General features: G+C 46.4%; 1 protein-coding gene and 1 pseudogene across 1 annotated transcript in view; one reads left to right on the top strand and one right to left on the bottom strand.

Moving 5' to 3' along the window:
- The window catches only part of LOC132571714 (zinc finger protein 91-like), a 250554-nt gene that overhangs the window by 134275 nt on the left and 100431 nt on the right, over nucleotides 1-15848 (top strand). The window lies entirely within an intron of this gene.
- Nucleotides 13860-15848, bottom strand: part of LOC132570937 (zinc finger protein 420-like) — a 33484-nt pseudogene continuing 31495 nt past the window's right edge.

Genomic DNA, 15848 nt, shown 5'->3' with positions numbered 1-15848 from the left:
ATGCTGGTTGTGCTGCATTCCCAGGGTAGAACAGGTTGCTTGTTTTTGTGACAGACGTAGCAGGATAGATCAGCAAGCGAGCAAACCTAGCTCAACAAGTCATGATAATTATTTTATCAAAGATTTCAGGTTTTCACAGCTGGTAACATCACTGGCAACGCCACTGAGGATGTTCCCCGCAGCTGACTGCTCTGGCTGCAACGCCACTGAGGATGTTCCCCGCAGCTGAGAACGAAACGTCTGGAAGAAAAACTTTCTCCAGTACAACACGGCACTTGAGCCCGAAAGATTCTACAAACCCTAATGATGATTATTTTATTTATTTAAGTATATTCCTATTCCGCCCATTCCCCGTACGGCTCGGGGCGGAGTACAACATATGATAAAACAATAAAATACAATAATTTTTTTTTTTATAAACAGACAACTCAACAGCGCTCAGAAAATTTTCCATATCATCTCCTATTGCCCAGCTGGGCCATCTCACATCATGATAAGACGTTATCTTATAGAGATGGCCAATATTATTCCATTTTATAGCGCAGGTGATCGTGCCAGCAGGGCAGGCTAACCAGATCGAGGAGAGACGCCCGCAGCCTCAACCAAAAGCCCGGCGGAACAGCTCTGTTTTACAGGACCTAAGAAAGGCTAATAAGCCAGGTAGGGTCTGGATCTCTGTAGGGAGCGGATTCCACCAGGTCGGGGCCAGGACTGAAAAAGCCTTGGCCCTAGTTGAGGTGAGGCGGGCGTCTCTTGGACTGGGGATGGCCAACAGGTGTGCTTATAATATAGTGCTTATGATTTAAGCCTGGGCCAACGCCATGCTGGGAATTCTTAGGAAGGGAATTGAAAACAAATCAGCCAGTATCCTAATGCCCCTGTATAAATCGATGGTGCGGTCTCATTTGGAATACTGTGTACAATTCTGGCCACCGCACCTCGAAAAGGATATTATAGCATTGGAAAAAGTCCAGAAAAGGGCAACTAGAATGATTACAGGTTTGGAACACTTTCCCTATGAAGAAAGGTTAAAATGCTTGGGACTCTTTAGCTTGGAGAAACGTCGACTGCAGGGTGACATGATAGAGGTTTACAAGATTATGCATGGGATGGAGAAAGTAGAGAAAGAAGTCCTTTTCTCCCTTTCTCACAATACAAGAACTCGTGGGCATTAAATGAGATTGCTGAGCAGTCAGGTTAAAACGGATAAAAAGGAAGTACTTCTTCACCCAAAGGGTGATTAACATGTGGAATTCACTGCCACAGGAAGTGGTGGCGGCTACAAGCATAGCCAGCTTCAAGAGGGGATTGGATAAAAATATGGAGCAGAGGTCCATCAGTGGCTGTTAGCCACAGTGTGTATGTATGTGTGTGTGTGTGTATATATATATAGTGTGTATATATATATTGGCCACTGTGTGACACAGAGTGTTGGACTGGATGGGCCATTGGCCTGATCCAACATGGCTTCTCTTATGTTCTTCTGTGACACAGAGTGTTGGACTGGACGGGTCATTGGCCTGATCCAACAGGGCTTCTCTTATGCTCTTCTGTGACACAGTGTTGGGCTGGATGGGCCATTGGCCTGATCGAACAGGGCTTCTCTTGTGTTCTTCTGTGACACACAGTGTTGGACTGGACGGGCCACTGGCCTGATGCAACAGGGCTTCTCTTATGTTCTTATGTGATACAGAGTGTTGGACTGGATGGGCCATTGGCCTGATCCAACATGGCTTCTCTTTAATACTCTGACATGTTGATATTCTCATAGAGTTCTTCCAAAGATATTCCCATGTATCCATCTGTATTTCCTTATTTACATTAATTGCCCATTTAATTATTTGAGATTTTACTACTTCTTCTTCTGTAGACCATTTCAACAATAACTTATATTCGATATTAATTTTTCATTATCTCCAAGCAGAACCTTTTCCATTTCTGTTTGTTCACGTCTTATTCCTTCAGATTTAATATAATTTTCCATCAAACTTTTTATTTGTTGCCTGGACCCTTTTCAGTTGGAGATGCCAGGGATTGAACCTGGGATCTTCTGCTTACCAAGCAGATGCTCTACCATCGAGCCACCGTCCCTCCCTTGCTGTTCAGCTCTGACTTTTATTAATAACCATATTAGTTATTCCTATCACAGGACTGCTCCGTGTGTTCCTTAACTGGGCAGTTCCACAGGTTGTGTGGAACAGGTTGTGTGGAACAGGAAGTAAGACTGGAATTCTCACTGAAGCTTCTTCCACACTCTAGGAAATTGTGGTTTCTCCCCTGCGTGAATTCTTCAAGGGGAAGAACAACTATCACTTTGACTGAAGCGTTACCAACACTCCAGGCATTTGTATGGTTTCTTCCCTGTGTGGATTTTTGGATGGGTGTTAGAGTATCATCTGTAACCAAAGCTTTCCCCACACTCCAGGCATTAATATGGTTTGTCCCTTGTATGAATTTTCTGATGAGTACGAAGGTGAGAACTCTGACGGAAGCTTTTTCCACACTCCAGGCATTTGTACGGTTTCTCCCCTGTGTGAATACTTCTATGATAATTAAGTGTTTTTCTCCATCTGAAGCTTTTCCCACACTCCAGACATTTGTATGGTTTCTCCCCTGTGTGAATTCTTTGATGTGAAGTAAGACTGTAACGCTTACTGAAGCTTTTCCCTCTCGGCTTGGCTTCGCGAACGAAGATTTAAGAAGGGTGCAATAGTCCACGTCTGCTGCAGGCTCGCTGGTGGCTGACAAGACCAATGCGGGACAGGCAGGTCCGGCCACAGTGGCTGCAGGGAAAAGTCTGATTTAGGGTTGGTGCCGTAGCAGCGCGATTCTTCCTCAATCTCCTTTTGTCCTCAAGACCAGCTATGCGTGCGTTCTCAAAGGAAGAGACAGCCTGGTGGATGGTGTGCCTCCATGCTTTGCGATCTGAGGCTAGGTCAGACCACTGGTGATGGTTGATGCGACAGGTGCCAAGGGATTTCTTCAAGGAGTCCTTGTACCTCTTCTTTGGTGCCCCTCTACTTCGATGGCCGGTGGAGAGTTCGCCATACAGGGCAATCTTGGGAAGGTGGTGGTTTTCCATCCTAGAAATATGCCCTGCCCAGCGCAGCTGCGTCTTCAGCAGCAGTGCCTCAATGCTGGTAACCTCCGCCCGCTTGAGGACTTCAGTGTTGGTCACAAAGTCACTCCAGTGGATGTTGAGGATGGTGCGAAGGCAGCGCTGATGAAAGCGCTCGAGGAGTCGCAGGTGATGACGGTATAAAACCCACGATTCGGAGCCGTAGATGAGGGTTGTCATCACAACCGCTTGGTAAACATTGATCTTTGTGCCTTTTTTCAGATGCTTGTTGCTCCACACTCTTTTGTGCAGTCGGCCAAATGCATGGTTTGCCTTTGCCAGCCTGTTGTCAATCTCCTTGTCGATCTTGGCATCTGAGGAGATGATGCACCCCAGTTAGCTGAACTGCTGGACTGTCTTCAGAACTGATTCACCCACAGTGACGCAGGGAGGGTGATAATCTTCCTGGGGTGCAGGCTGGTGGAGAACTTCTGTCTTCTTCAGACTAACTTCTAGGCCTAATAGCTTGGCAGCCTCTGCAAAGCAGGACGTCATATGCTGCAGAGCTGATACCGAGTGGGAGACGAGTGCAGCATCATCAGCAAACAGTAGCTCTCGGATGAGTTTTTCCATTGTCTTGGAGTGGGCCTTTAGTCGCCTCAGGTTGAACAGGCTGCCATCGGTGCGATAGCGGATGTAGACACCATCGTCATCATCTAGATCTACTGTGGCTCTTTGAAGCATCATGCTAAAGAAGATAGTAAAGAGAGTTGGCGCGAGAACGCAGCCTTGCTTTACACCTGTGCCTATTGGGAAGGGCTCCGAGAGGTCGTTGCAGTGTCTGACTTGGCCTCGCTGGTCTTCGTGTAGCTGGATGATCATGCTGAGGAACCTTGGGGGACATCCTAAACGTTCCAAGATTTGCCACAGGCCTTTCCTGCTAACGGTATCGAAAGCTTTGGTAAGGTCGACAAAAGTCACATACAGAGCCTTGTTCTGTTCCCTGCATTTCTCTTGGAGCTGCCTGAGAACAAATACCATGTCGGTGGTGCTCCTGTTAGCTCTGAAGCCGCACTGGCTCTCTGGGAGGAGTTCTTCTGCAATGGTGGGCACCAGTCTGTTCAGGAGTATTCTGGCAAGGATTTTGCCTGCGATGGAGAGCAGGGTTATCCCCCGGTAGTTAGAGCAGTCTGACTTTTCCCCTTTGTTCTTGTATAGGGTGATGATGATTGCATCACGAAAGTCCTGTGGTAATTTGCCTTGTTCCCAGCAGGTGACAAGTACTTTGTGAAGTGAGCTATGTAGTACTGTGCCCCCATGCTTCCAGATCTCTGGTGGAATTCCATCAACTCCTGCTGCCTTGCCACTTTTCAGTTGCTTGATGGCTTTAACAGTCTCTTCTAGGGTGGGGATCTCATCCAACTCTGTTTTCACTGGTTGAAGTGGGGTGAGGTGGATTGCTGAATCTTGAACTACACGGTTGGCACTGAAGAGAACCTGAAAATACTCCGACCACCGGTTCAGTATGGATGCCTTGTCTGTGAGGAGCACTTGGCCGTCTGCACTACGCAAGGGACTCTGAGCCTGATATGATGGACCATATACTGCCTTCAGGGCTTCGTAGAACCCTCTTAAATCACCAGTGTCTGCACACAGCTGGGTTCTCTCTGCAAGCTTGGTCCACCAATCGTTCTGAATGTCTCGAAGCTTGCGCTGGAGGTTGCTACATGCAGCGCGAAAGGTTGCTTTTTTCCCAGGACAGGAGGGCTGAGCAAGATGTGCTTGGTAGGCAGATCTCTTTTTCGCCAGTAAATCTTGGATCTCTTGATTGTTCTCATCAAACCAGTCCTTGTTCTTCCTTGTGGAGAACCCAAGGACTTCTTCAGAGATCTGCAGGACGGTAGTTTTTAGGTGTTCCCAGAGTGCTTCTGGAGAAGGGTCTGTGGGGCAACTGGGGTCCTCAATTCTTGACTGGAGTTTTGCCTGGAAGGCAGCTTTAACTTTGGCTGACTGGAGACTGCCAACCTGAAACTTCCTCCGAGGGATACCTCCTCTCCTGGGTGTGGGTTTAAAGTGAAGACGGAGATTGCAGCGTACAAGACGATGATCCGTATGACATTCTGCACTGGGCATTACTCGGGTGTGTAAGACATCTCGAAGGTCTCTCTGGCGCACCAGAATGTAGTCGATAAGGTGCCAGTGCTTGGACCGTGGGTGCATCCAGGTTGTCTTCAGACTGTTCTTCTGCTGGAAGATAGTGTTGGTGATGGTGAGCTGGTGCTCCATGCAGAATTCTAGCAGGAGGCGCCCGTTGTCATTGCAGTTGCCAATGCCGTGTTTGCCAAGTACTCCTTTCCAGGCTTCCGAGTCTTTACCTACTCTGGCATTGAAGTCGCCAAGGATGATCACCTTGTCCTCTGTAGGGGTCTTCCGTACGAGGTTGCGTAGATCAGCATAGAACTTGTTCTTTTCTGCAGGATCTGCTTGAAGGGTTGGGGCATACACACTGAAGAGTGTTGCATGCTGCTTGTTTTGAAGTGGGAGGCGCATGGACATGATGCGATCTGAGTGACCTGTTGGCAGGTTTTCGAGTTTGGAGGCAATGGAGTTCCTGACCATGAAGCCAACGCCAGAAAGGCGGCTCTCAGCCTTTGACTTACCTGACCAGTAGAGGGTATAGCCAGCACCGTGTTCTTGAAGACTACCTTCCTCAGGGAAACGGACCTCACTGAGAGCTGCTATGTCGATATTCAACCTGAGAAGTTCGTGGGCAATTAGAGCAGAGCGTCGTTCAGGGCGACCACTGTCTACTGTGTCAAGCATGGTTCTGATGTTCCAACACGCAAGCTTTAGTCTTTGCACACTTTGTGAGGCAGGTGCATGCCTTTTCTTTGTTGTTATTTTTTGACCGCAAGTAAGGATGCCCGTTGACCGCGGCTAGCCAACTGGGGGGGAGGAGACGAGCTTTGTTTAGGCCACCTTTTCTAGGCCCCTGTCCGTGTGGAGCAAGCAGTGCTGTCCCTAGATAAGGCTGCTTGGTCGTTCAGGGTGCTGCCGAAAAATGCTTTAGTCTCCAGGTTAGCATCAGGCGACCAATATCCTGAACCGCCTACATGCAGGATCGGGACTGCGGCTTCCAGTGACACCTTCCACCTGCCGTTTCGCCCCTTGCCCATCGCTGCAGGACTTGATGCGTTGTGGGTTGTGTATGTGGATATGCCCTTCAGGCCTGCGCAGAGGAATTTTTTAGGTGAAGCGCAGTGTGCGCGGTACTGGCTCCACCCTTTCACCTGGGGGTCATCTGCCATGGCCCAGTAAGCCGGGACGCCGGCAGCGAGTCCTCCAGGTGGTAGGTGTTACATTAACGAGCTGTATCTGCCCGGGTTTGATGTTAGAGTTTTCCTTCTCTTAGGCTGGCGAGGTTGGTGGGCCCAGCCTGCCCATCCGGTTATACCGCCGGACAATTCGGTCGCACCATGACGTAGCAAACTCTGTGAAAAACGGGGGGACCAGCGAGAAGGTGTTGCTACGGATGCAGTAATGCAGGAGAGGCCATTGCAGTGACCATCTGCCAGGCATAGCCAGACAGTGACCACGCGGCGTTCACTACACCGGGAGAGGAGAGGCTATGTATTGCGCATACACTTTCCCTGGGGGGGTAGGATACCCAGAGGGAGCCCACCCACCCCCCACCCCCAGCTTTTCCCACACACTAGGCATTTGTATGGTTTAACCCCTGTGTGAATTCTTTGATGGGAAATAAAGTATTTACTAAATGAAGCTTTTCCCACACTCCAGGCATTTATGTGGCTTCTCCCCTGTATGAATTTTATGATGAACTTGAAGATAAGAACTCCGACTGAAGTTTTTTCACACTCCAGGCATTTGTATGGTTTCTCCCCTGTGTGAATTCTTTGATGGGTAGTAAGTTTGGAACTGCATCTGAAGCTTTTCCCACACTCCAGGCATTTATATGGTTTCTCCCCTGTGTGAATTCTTTGATGGGAAGTACATATGGAACTGTGTCTGAAACTTTTCCCACACTCCAAGCATTTATATGGCTTCTTCCCTTTGTGAATTTCCTGATGGGTGTTAAAGTATGATCCGTAACCAAAGCTTTTCCCACACTCCAGGCATTTATATGATTTGTCCCCTGTGTGAATTTTCTGATGAATATGAAGTTGACAACTCTGACGGAAGTTTTCCCCACACTCCAGGCATTTGTATGGTTTCTCCCCTGTGTGTATTCTTTGGTGGGAAGTAAGGGATGTCCTTTGACAAAACCATTTCCCACACTCCAGGCATTTGTATGAATTTTCTGATGGACACTACGGGCTGAACTGTTTCTGAAGACTTTTCCACACTCCAGGCATTCATATGGTTTCTCCTTGGTGTGAATTCTTTGATGGGCCGTAAGACTGGAACTCTGATGGAAGCTTTTCCCACACTCCAGGCATTTGTATGGTTTCTCCCCTGTGTGAATTTTATGATGGACATTAAGGTATGAACTGCGACTAAAGCTTTTTCCACACTCCATACATTTATATGGCTTCTCCCCTGTGTGAATTCTCTGATGGGCCCTAAGCATTGAGCGAGAACTTAAACTTTTCCCACACTCCAGGCATTTGTATGGTTTCTCCCCTGTGTGAATTCTTTGATGGGAAATAAGGTGTGATTTCTGCCTGAAACTTTTTCCACACTCCAGGCATTTATATCTTTTTTTTTCTTTTTGACATCCTTGACATTTCCGTGAAACTATCCCTGCTTGCAGTGCATTCATTTCTGTTGTTTCCTTGACATATTTTTTGCTGTAGAGAGTTATCCCCTTGTAAAAGACTGGAATTATTCCTCTCTTTAGGTGGGTGTCTTCCTTCCTCCTCTTATTTCTTTGGTGCATCCAAATATTCAAACTCCTCTTTCACATCTGAATATGTATCCTCTTTTTCCATCAATAGCTCTTCTTCTGCTCCGTTCAATGACTGCCTCACATCTTCTGCGGAAAGAAATGGACAGTTGGCGTGATCATAGAGACTTTCCACATATGACTCTTTATCCTCACTTCCCCTAACCTCCCTTCTGCCCACCAACTAGCAAGCAGTCTGCAACCAAGAGGAAATTATAATTCACCATCTGTTTTCATGTTTAAATGCTCTGAACCGTATGTTGTATTGAAATTGTTTTGATAATCCTGTAAATCGCCCAGAACCCTGCAACAGCAGGGACCGGACGATCCACAAATTAAATAAATACATAATCTTGAGTTCAGGAGCACCTCGCAATTAACAAGGTTTTCTGGAGCTAAGGTTCACTTTGTCACATTTATGAACATATAAACATACGAAGCTGCCTTATACTGAATCAGACCCTTGGTCCATCAAAGTCAGTACTGTCTTCTCAGACTGGCAGCGGCTCTCCAGGGTCTCAAGCTGAGCTTTTCACGCCTATTTGCCTGGACCCTTTTTTGGAGATGCCAGGGATTGAACCTGGGACCTTCTGCTTCCCAAGCAGATGCTCTACCACTGAGCCACCGTCCCTCCCAGTGGCTTGATTCAGAATGGCGTTTTCTCGGCCTTTATATCCCCATTAGAGGGTGGGTGAGGGGGTGTTGCAAAAAAGGAACACAGGATGCAGAGGTACCAATGGTGCAGATTAAAATAGCAGCCTATTGCAGTAGCCAGCTCCAGGTTGAGTCAGCCTTCCATCTTTCCGAGGTCGGTCAAATGATTCCCCATCTTGCTGGGGGGAAAGTGTAAATGACTGGAGAAGGCAAGGGCAAACCACCCCATAAAGAAGTCTGCCATGAAAATGTCGTGATGCCGCAGAGTGTCAAAGCTGCAGTACTGCAGTTCTAAGCTCTGCTTACACAACCTGAGTTTGATCCCTGGCGGAAGCTGGGTTTTCAGGTCGCCAGCTTGAGGTTGACTCGGCCTTCCATCCTTCTGAGGTCGGTCAAATGAGTCCCCAGCCTGCTGGGGGGAAAGTGCAGATGACTGGGGAAGGCAATGGCAAACCACCCCGTCAAAAGTCTGCCGTGAAAACGTCGTGATGCGACGTCACCCCAGAGTTGGAAACGACTGGTGCTCGCACAGGGGACCTTTCCTTTTCCTTTCCGATTGCACCTTTAAGACCAACTGAGTTTTATTCAGCTTTTGTGCGCCTGCGCGCTTCTTCAGACGCGTGAAGAAGCATGCATGCACACGAAAGCTTACATTTTGAATAAAACTCAGTTGGTCTTAAAAGGTGCCACTGGACTTTTATTTTGTTCTACTCCTTCAGGCCAACACGGCTGCATACTTGGATCTATCTAAATGGTGCAGATTGTAATCTGCTAGATTAGGAGAAATGGTTAGGGGCAGAACCAGGCCTGGCGCTACACTTTCCAGCGCCCCAGACTGGATGCCACCTCTCGGCCCCCCTCTGCACTAAATGAAATCATGCACGCTTTGCGCGCGCGCTGATGATGTCACGCCCCCCACCCCAACTTTGCAGAGGCCGCCCAAGCCTTGGGAGGACTTCGCTAGAGTTGCCAAATCCAATTCAAGAAATATCTGGGGACTTTGGGGGTGGAGCCAGGAGACCTTGGGGTGAAGCCAGGAGTCCTTGGGGGTGGAGCCAGGAGTCCTTGGGGGTGGAGCCAGGAGACCTTGGGGGTGGAGCCAGGAGACCTTGGGGTGGAGCCAGGAGACCTTGGGGTGGAGCCAGGAGACCTTGGGGGTGGAGCCAGGAGACCTTGGGGATGGAGCCAGGAGACCTTGGGGGTGGAGCCAGGAAACCTTGGGGTGGAGCCAGGAAACCTTGGGGTGGAACCAGGAGACCTTGGGGGTGGAGCCAGGAGCAAGGTTGTGACAAGCATAATTGAATTTCAAATAGAGTTCCAGCCATCACGTTTAAAGGGACCACGCTCCTTTTAAATGCCTCCCCTCCATTGGAAATCATGAAGGATAGGGGCACCTTATTTTGGGGCTCACAGAATTGGACCCCCAGATCCAATCCTTTTGAAACTGGGTCTTTTGAGGAGAGGCATTGGATCCTATGCTCCAAGATTGGTGTCTCTGCCTCAAAAAACAGGCTCCCCCAGATACCCACGGATTAATTCTCCATTATACCCTATGGAGTCGATCTCCAAAGGAATAATGGTGTGCCAGCAGGCATTCCCCCCCCCACCCGCTTTCTGATTACCCTGATTACATCTTTATGTGCTTGAAGCCAAGTTTGAGTCCAGTTACACCTAAAAACCGACAAAGTGAGAGCCAGTTTGGTGTAGCGGTTAAGTGTGTGAACTCTAATCTGGGAGAACCGGTTGATTCCCACTCCTCCACTTGCACCTGCTGGAATAGCCTTGGGTCAGCCATAGCTCTGGCAGAGGTTGTCCTTGAAAGGGCAGCTGCTGTGAGAGCCCTCTCCAGCCCCACCCACCTCACAGGGTGTCTGTTGTGGGGGGGACGGAAGGTAGAGATTGTAACCACTCTGAGATTCAGAGTTTAGGGCAGGATTTAAATCCAATATCATCTTCTTCTTCTCTCTCCCCTCCCCACCCCTGCATCTTTGTGTGATTGAAGCCGAGTTTGAGTCCTGTTGCACCTAAAAATGAGGGACTTGTTTCAAGATAGGAGCTGGGCGATTCTCTCCCTGGATTTTTATTAGCTTGTTGACCAAAATATCAGTTTACGTATCAATGAACCACTGTGCTAAAAAAAGAAAAAGACAACGAAGACGGGAGTTGGGTCTGCTTCCTCTTTCCCTCTCCCGCCCTTCGTCTTGTGTGATTGAAGCCAAGTTGCACCTTAAACCTCTGAAGTTTTCTTAAGAACATAAGAGAAGCCATGTTGGATCAGGCCAACGGCCCATCCAGTCCAACACTCTGTGTCAAACAGTGGCCAATATATGTGTGTGTGTGTACACACACACAAACACACACATATACACACTGTGGCTAATAGCCACTGATGGACCTCTGCTCCATGTTTTTATCTAAACCCCTTTTGAAGCTGGCTATGCTTGTAGCCGCCACCACCATCCTGTGGCAGTGAATTCCATGTGCTAATCACCCTTTGGGTGAAGGACTTCCTTTTATCTGTTTTAACCTGACTGCTCAGCAATTTCATTGAATGCCCACAAGTTCTTGTATTGTGAGAAAGGGAGAAAAGGACTTCTTTCTCTGCTTTCCCCATCCCATGCATTATCTTGTAAACCTCTATCATGTCACCCTGCAGTCGACGTTTCTCCAAGCTAAAGAGCCCCAAGCGTTTTAACCTTTCTTCATAGGGAAAGTGTTCCAAACGTTTAAACATTCTAGTTGCCCTTTTCTGGACTTTCCCCAATGCTCTTCAAGGTGCAAGCTTTTCCGTGCCTTGCTACTGTGGGCGTGTTTTTGGCTCTTATGCTGTTGTCCTGGGTGCAAGTGAGTCTGCCTCCCCCTATCCTTGCTACCGGGGGTCTGTGTGTGTGCAAAGCAAGCCACTGAGGTGGACATTAGGCTGAGAATGTATGCTCAGACCAAGTTTATCCAGCACATTTCATTTGATAGACTGGGATTTTGAACCTAAACCTCCCAAATAGTAGGCTCACACTGACCACTAAAACTTGCTATTATTGCACGGCCTGTTAGAAGTTGTAGCTGTTTTTCTGGGAAGAACATAGTTTTGTAGAGAACACTCCAGTTCAGTTTTTAAAACTCCTCGCTCCGGGCAGCACGGGGGCATCAGCAACAAAATATTGCAAGAGAATATTTTAAGCATGTTTATATTCAAAGCAAAAAAAAGGGAAAGGGCATGTGTGCAGGGGTGGGGGGGGGAGACTGTAATTGTGCATTTCCTGCATTGTGCAAGAGATTGGACTAGATGACCCTGGAAGTCCCTTCCAACTCTATGATTCTATATTTGTGTTTGCATCTTTTACAACGTTTATGTCTCTGCTACCTGCATTACATTTTGTGCCACACATGCTTATGGTTTTGTTGAGCCAATTATGAAGCTTGGAGAAATGTTGACTGTGGAGTGACATGATAGAGGTTTATGAGATTATACACGGGATAGAGAAAGTAGAGAAAGAAGTCCTTTTCTCCCTTTCTCACAATATGAGAACTCGTGGACATTCAATGAAATTACGATTGGATGAGTATATGGAGCAGAGGTCCATCAGTGGCTATTAGCCACAGCGTATTGTTGGAACTCTCTGTCTGGGGCAGTGATGCTCTGTCTTCTTGGTGCTTGGGGGGTGGGGCAACAGTGGATGGCTTCTAGCCCCACTGGTGGACCTCCTGATGGCACTTCGGCCACTGTGTGACACAGTGTTGGACTGGATGGGCCATTGGCCTGATCCAACATGGCTTCTCTTATGTTCTTATGTCCTGAGTGACAGAAATTATCCAATAAGAAATTGGCACATCAAGTGGTATGGCTTTGTTGAGCCAATTATGAATTATTTGTACTACGTTGCCTATGCAGTCAAAGGATACAAAAACTGGTGTCAATGATCAATTCTTGGAGAGCTGATCAGATTTCAGAGGGTCATCTTCCCATGTCATTCAGTTCTGCCATTTACTGATAAATAAACTTCATTATTTCAGTTATTCCCACCCAAGACTCCTACGTGTGTTCCTTAATTAGGCAGTGGACACATTTGCCCACAGGTTGTGTGGAACAGGAAGACTGGAATGCTTACTGAAGCCTTTTCTCATTCTCTTTCTTTTTGCAGAAAGTAATTCTTTATTCAAAAGATCCTGGTGCTGGGAAAGACAGAAGGCAAAAGAAGAAGGGATGGCAAAAGATGAGTGCAGAAGAATAGATGCTTTTGAGCTGTGGTGCTGGAGAAGAATCTTGAGAGTCCCTTTGACTGCAAGAAGATCAAATCAGTCAGTCCTAAGGGAGATCAACCCAGACTGTTCACTGGAAGGTCAGATGCTGAAGCTCAAATACTTTGGCCACCAAATGAGAAGGGAGCACCCCCTGGAGAAGACCCTGATGCTGGAAAGGCAGAAGACAAAAGAAGGGGATGCAAAAGATGAGATGGCTGGACTGCATTATTGATGTAACAAACATGAATTTGCGTAGACTTCAGAGGATGGTGGAAGACAGGAGGCATGGCGTGACTTGGTCCATGGGTCGCAAAAAGTTGGACTCGACTGAGCGACTGAACAACCACCACCCACTTTTGGCGTAGGTATGAATGAGTCCGAGTATCTATCCATCTTACTTTATATTCAGTAATTTTATCCAGTAGGAAATTGAAGGCGAGAGAATGACCGCCACTGAACAGCAATGTATATTCAGCTGCAGTAAAAATTACAGAAATTAAATCTTGCCTGAGTTTAGAAACCACAAATTTGGCCCCAAAAGTAGTATTAGTGGAGAACATGGAACCGCTAAACCTGTAAATTGTGTAATTTTTGATATAATTTGTTTCCAAAGCTGCCAATGACTGGACAACACCACCAAGCTTTTTCCAAACTCCAGGCAATGATGGATTCTCCCCTATGTGAATTCTTCACTGGAAGTACAACACTTTGACTGAGGCTATACTCACACTCGAGGCATTTGTATGGTTTCTCCCCTCGTGAATTTTCTGATGAACATGAAGGGTAAAATTGTGACTGAACCTTTTCCTACACTCCAGGCATTGATATAATTTCTGGCCTGTGTGAATTCTTTGATGAGAAGTAAGACTGCAAATCTGACTGAAGCTTTGCCCACACTTCAAGTATTTATATGGTTTCTCTCCTACGTGAGTTTTTTGATATAGGCTTCTTAATCTTACAGAAGTTCTCTACACACTTCAGGCATTTATGATTTCTGTGTGTGAATTTTCTTTTTTTTAATATACTTTTTACTTTTCACGGACAAAAAAACAAAGAAAAAAAGGAGAGATGGAAATTCTACATCGCTACATTTTTACTTGAGTGTCAAATTTGGTGAGCAAAAACAGAAGAGAAAAATAGCTGAACATTCATATTCATCTGTTATATAGCTGCATTTTATCAGTCAGAGTTGTCGAACAGATCTTACTTTATCACAAATTACATACACTTTTTAGCTTGTGTTCTACCATTTTTTCATTCATTTCTAACATTTCACCATTATAAGCATATATTGTTTAGTTCTGCCTCGTAAACACCTTACTATTCAACTCGGTTTCAATCCTTAAACTTCTGATTGAATTGTCTGATGGAAACTAAGGTATGAACTTGAACTGAACCTTTCCCCACACAACAGAATTTATATAGTTTCTCTCCTGCATGAATTCTTTGATAGGAAGTACAGCTGTGACTCCAACTGAAGCTTTTTCAATGTTTCAGGTTTTTGTATAGTTTCTCCCCTGTATGCATTTTCTCATGAACACGAAGGGTTGAGCTGTGACTGAAGCTTTTCCCACACACCAGACATTTAAATGCTTTCTCCCCTCTGTGAATTTCCTGATGAACATTAAGGGTGGTACTATCCTTGAATTTTTTCCCACACTCCAGGCATTTATATGGCCTCTCCCCTGTGTGAATTCTTCGATGGGAAATATAATTGGAACTGTATCTGAAGCTTTTCCCACACTCCAGACATTTATATGGTTTCTCCCCTGTATGAATTTTCTGATGAATACGAAGGTGAGAACTCTGAGTGAAGGTTTTTTCACACTCCAGGCATTTATATGGTTTCTCCCCAGTGTGAATTCTTTGATGGGAAGTAAGGTTGGAACTGCTAGTGAAGCATTTCCCACACTCTAGGCATTTATTTGGCTTCTCACCTCTGTGAATTTTTTGATGAGCAGTAAGGTGCCCACTCCTTCTGAAGTTTTTCCCACATTCAAGGCATTTGTATGGTTTCTCCCCTGTGTGAATTCTCTGATGTAAATTAAGTTTGGAACGGCATCTAAAGCCTATTCCACACTCCAGGCATTCATATGGTTTCTCCCCTGTGTGAGTCTTTTGATGGGAAGTAAGGTATGAATGCAAAATATAGCTCTTCCCACACTCCAGGCATTTGTATGGTTTCTCCCCTGTGTGAATCTTCTGATGAACATTACGGGCTGAACTGTTTCTGAAGACTTTTCCACACTCCAGGCACTCATATGGTTTCTCCCTGGTGTGAATTCTTTGATGGGCAGTAAGACTGGAACTCTGACGGAAGTTTTTCCACACTCGAGGCATTTGTATGGTTTCTCCCCAGTGTGAATTCTTTGATGGGAAGTAAGGCCTCCTTTGCTTTTAAGGCACTGTCCACACACCAGGCATTTGTATGGTTTCTCACCTGTGTGAATTCTTCTATGGGAATTAAGTGTGTTTCTCCGACTGAAGCTTTTCCCACATTCTGGGCATTCATGTGGTTTCACCCCTGTGTGAATGCTTTCATGTAAAGTAAGACTGGAACTCTGCCTGAAGCTTTTCCTACACTCCAGGCATTTGTACGGTTTCTCCTCTATGTGAATTTTTCTATGATTATTAAGTACGTTTCTCTGACTGAAGCTTTTCCCACATTCTGGGCATTCATATGGTTTTACCCCTGTGTGAATGCTTTCATGAAAAGTAAGAGTGGAACTCTGACTGAAGCTTTTCCCACACTCCAGGCATTTGTATGGTTTCTCCCCTGTGTGAATCTTCTGATGAACATTACGGGCTGAACTGTTTCTGAAGACTTTTCCACACTCCAGGCACTCATATGGTTTCTCCCTGGTGTGAATTCTTTGATGGGCATTAAGACCGGAACTCTGACAGAAGCTATTCCCACACTCCAGGCATTTGTATGGTTTCTCCCCCGTGTGAATTCTTTGATGGGAGGTAAGGTGTGATTTCTGCCTGAAACTT

The sequence above is a fragment of the Heteronotia binoei genome, chromosome 5 (assembly GCF_032191835.1).
Source record: "Heteronotia binoei isolate CCM8104 ecotype False Entrance Well chromosome 5, APGP_CSIRO_Hbin_v1, whole genome shotgun sequence".
Classification (NCBI taxonomy): domain Eukaryota; kingdom Metazoa; phylum Chordata; class Lepidosauria; order Squamata; family Gekkonidae; genus Heteronotia; species Heteronotia binoei.
The sequence above is the reverse complement of the archived record's forward strand: the minus strand, read 5'-3'. Positions and strand labels throughout refer to the sequence as shown.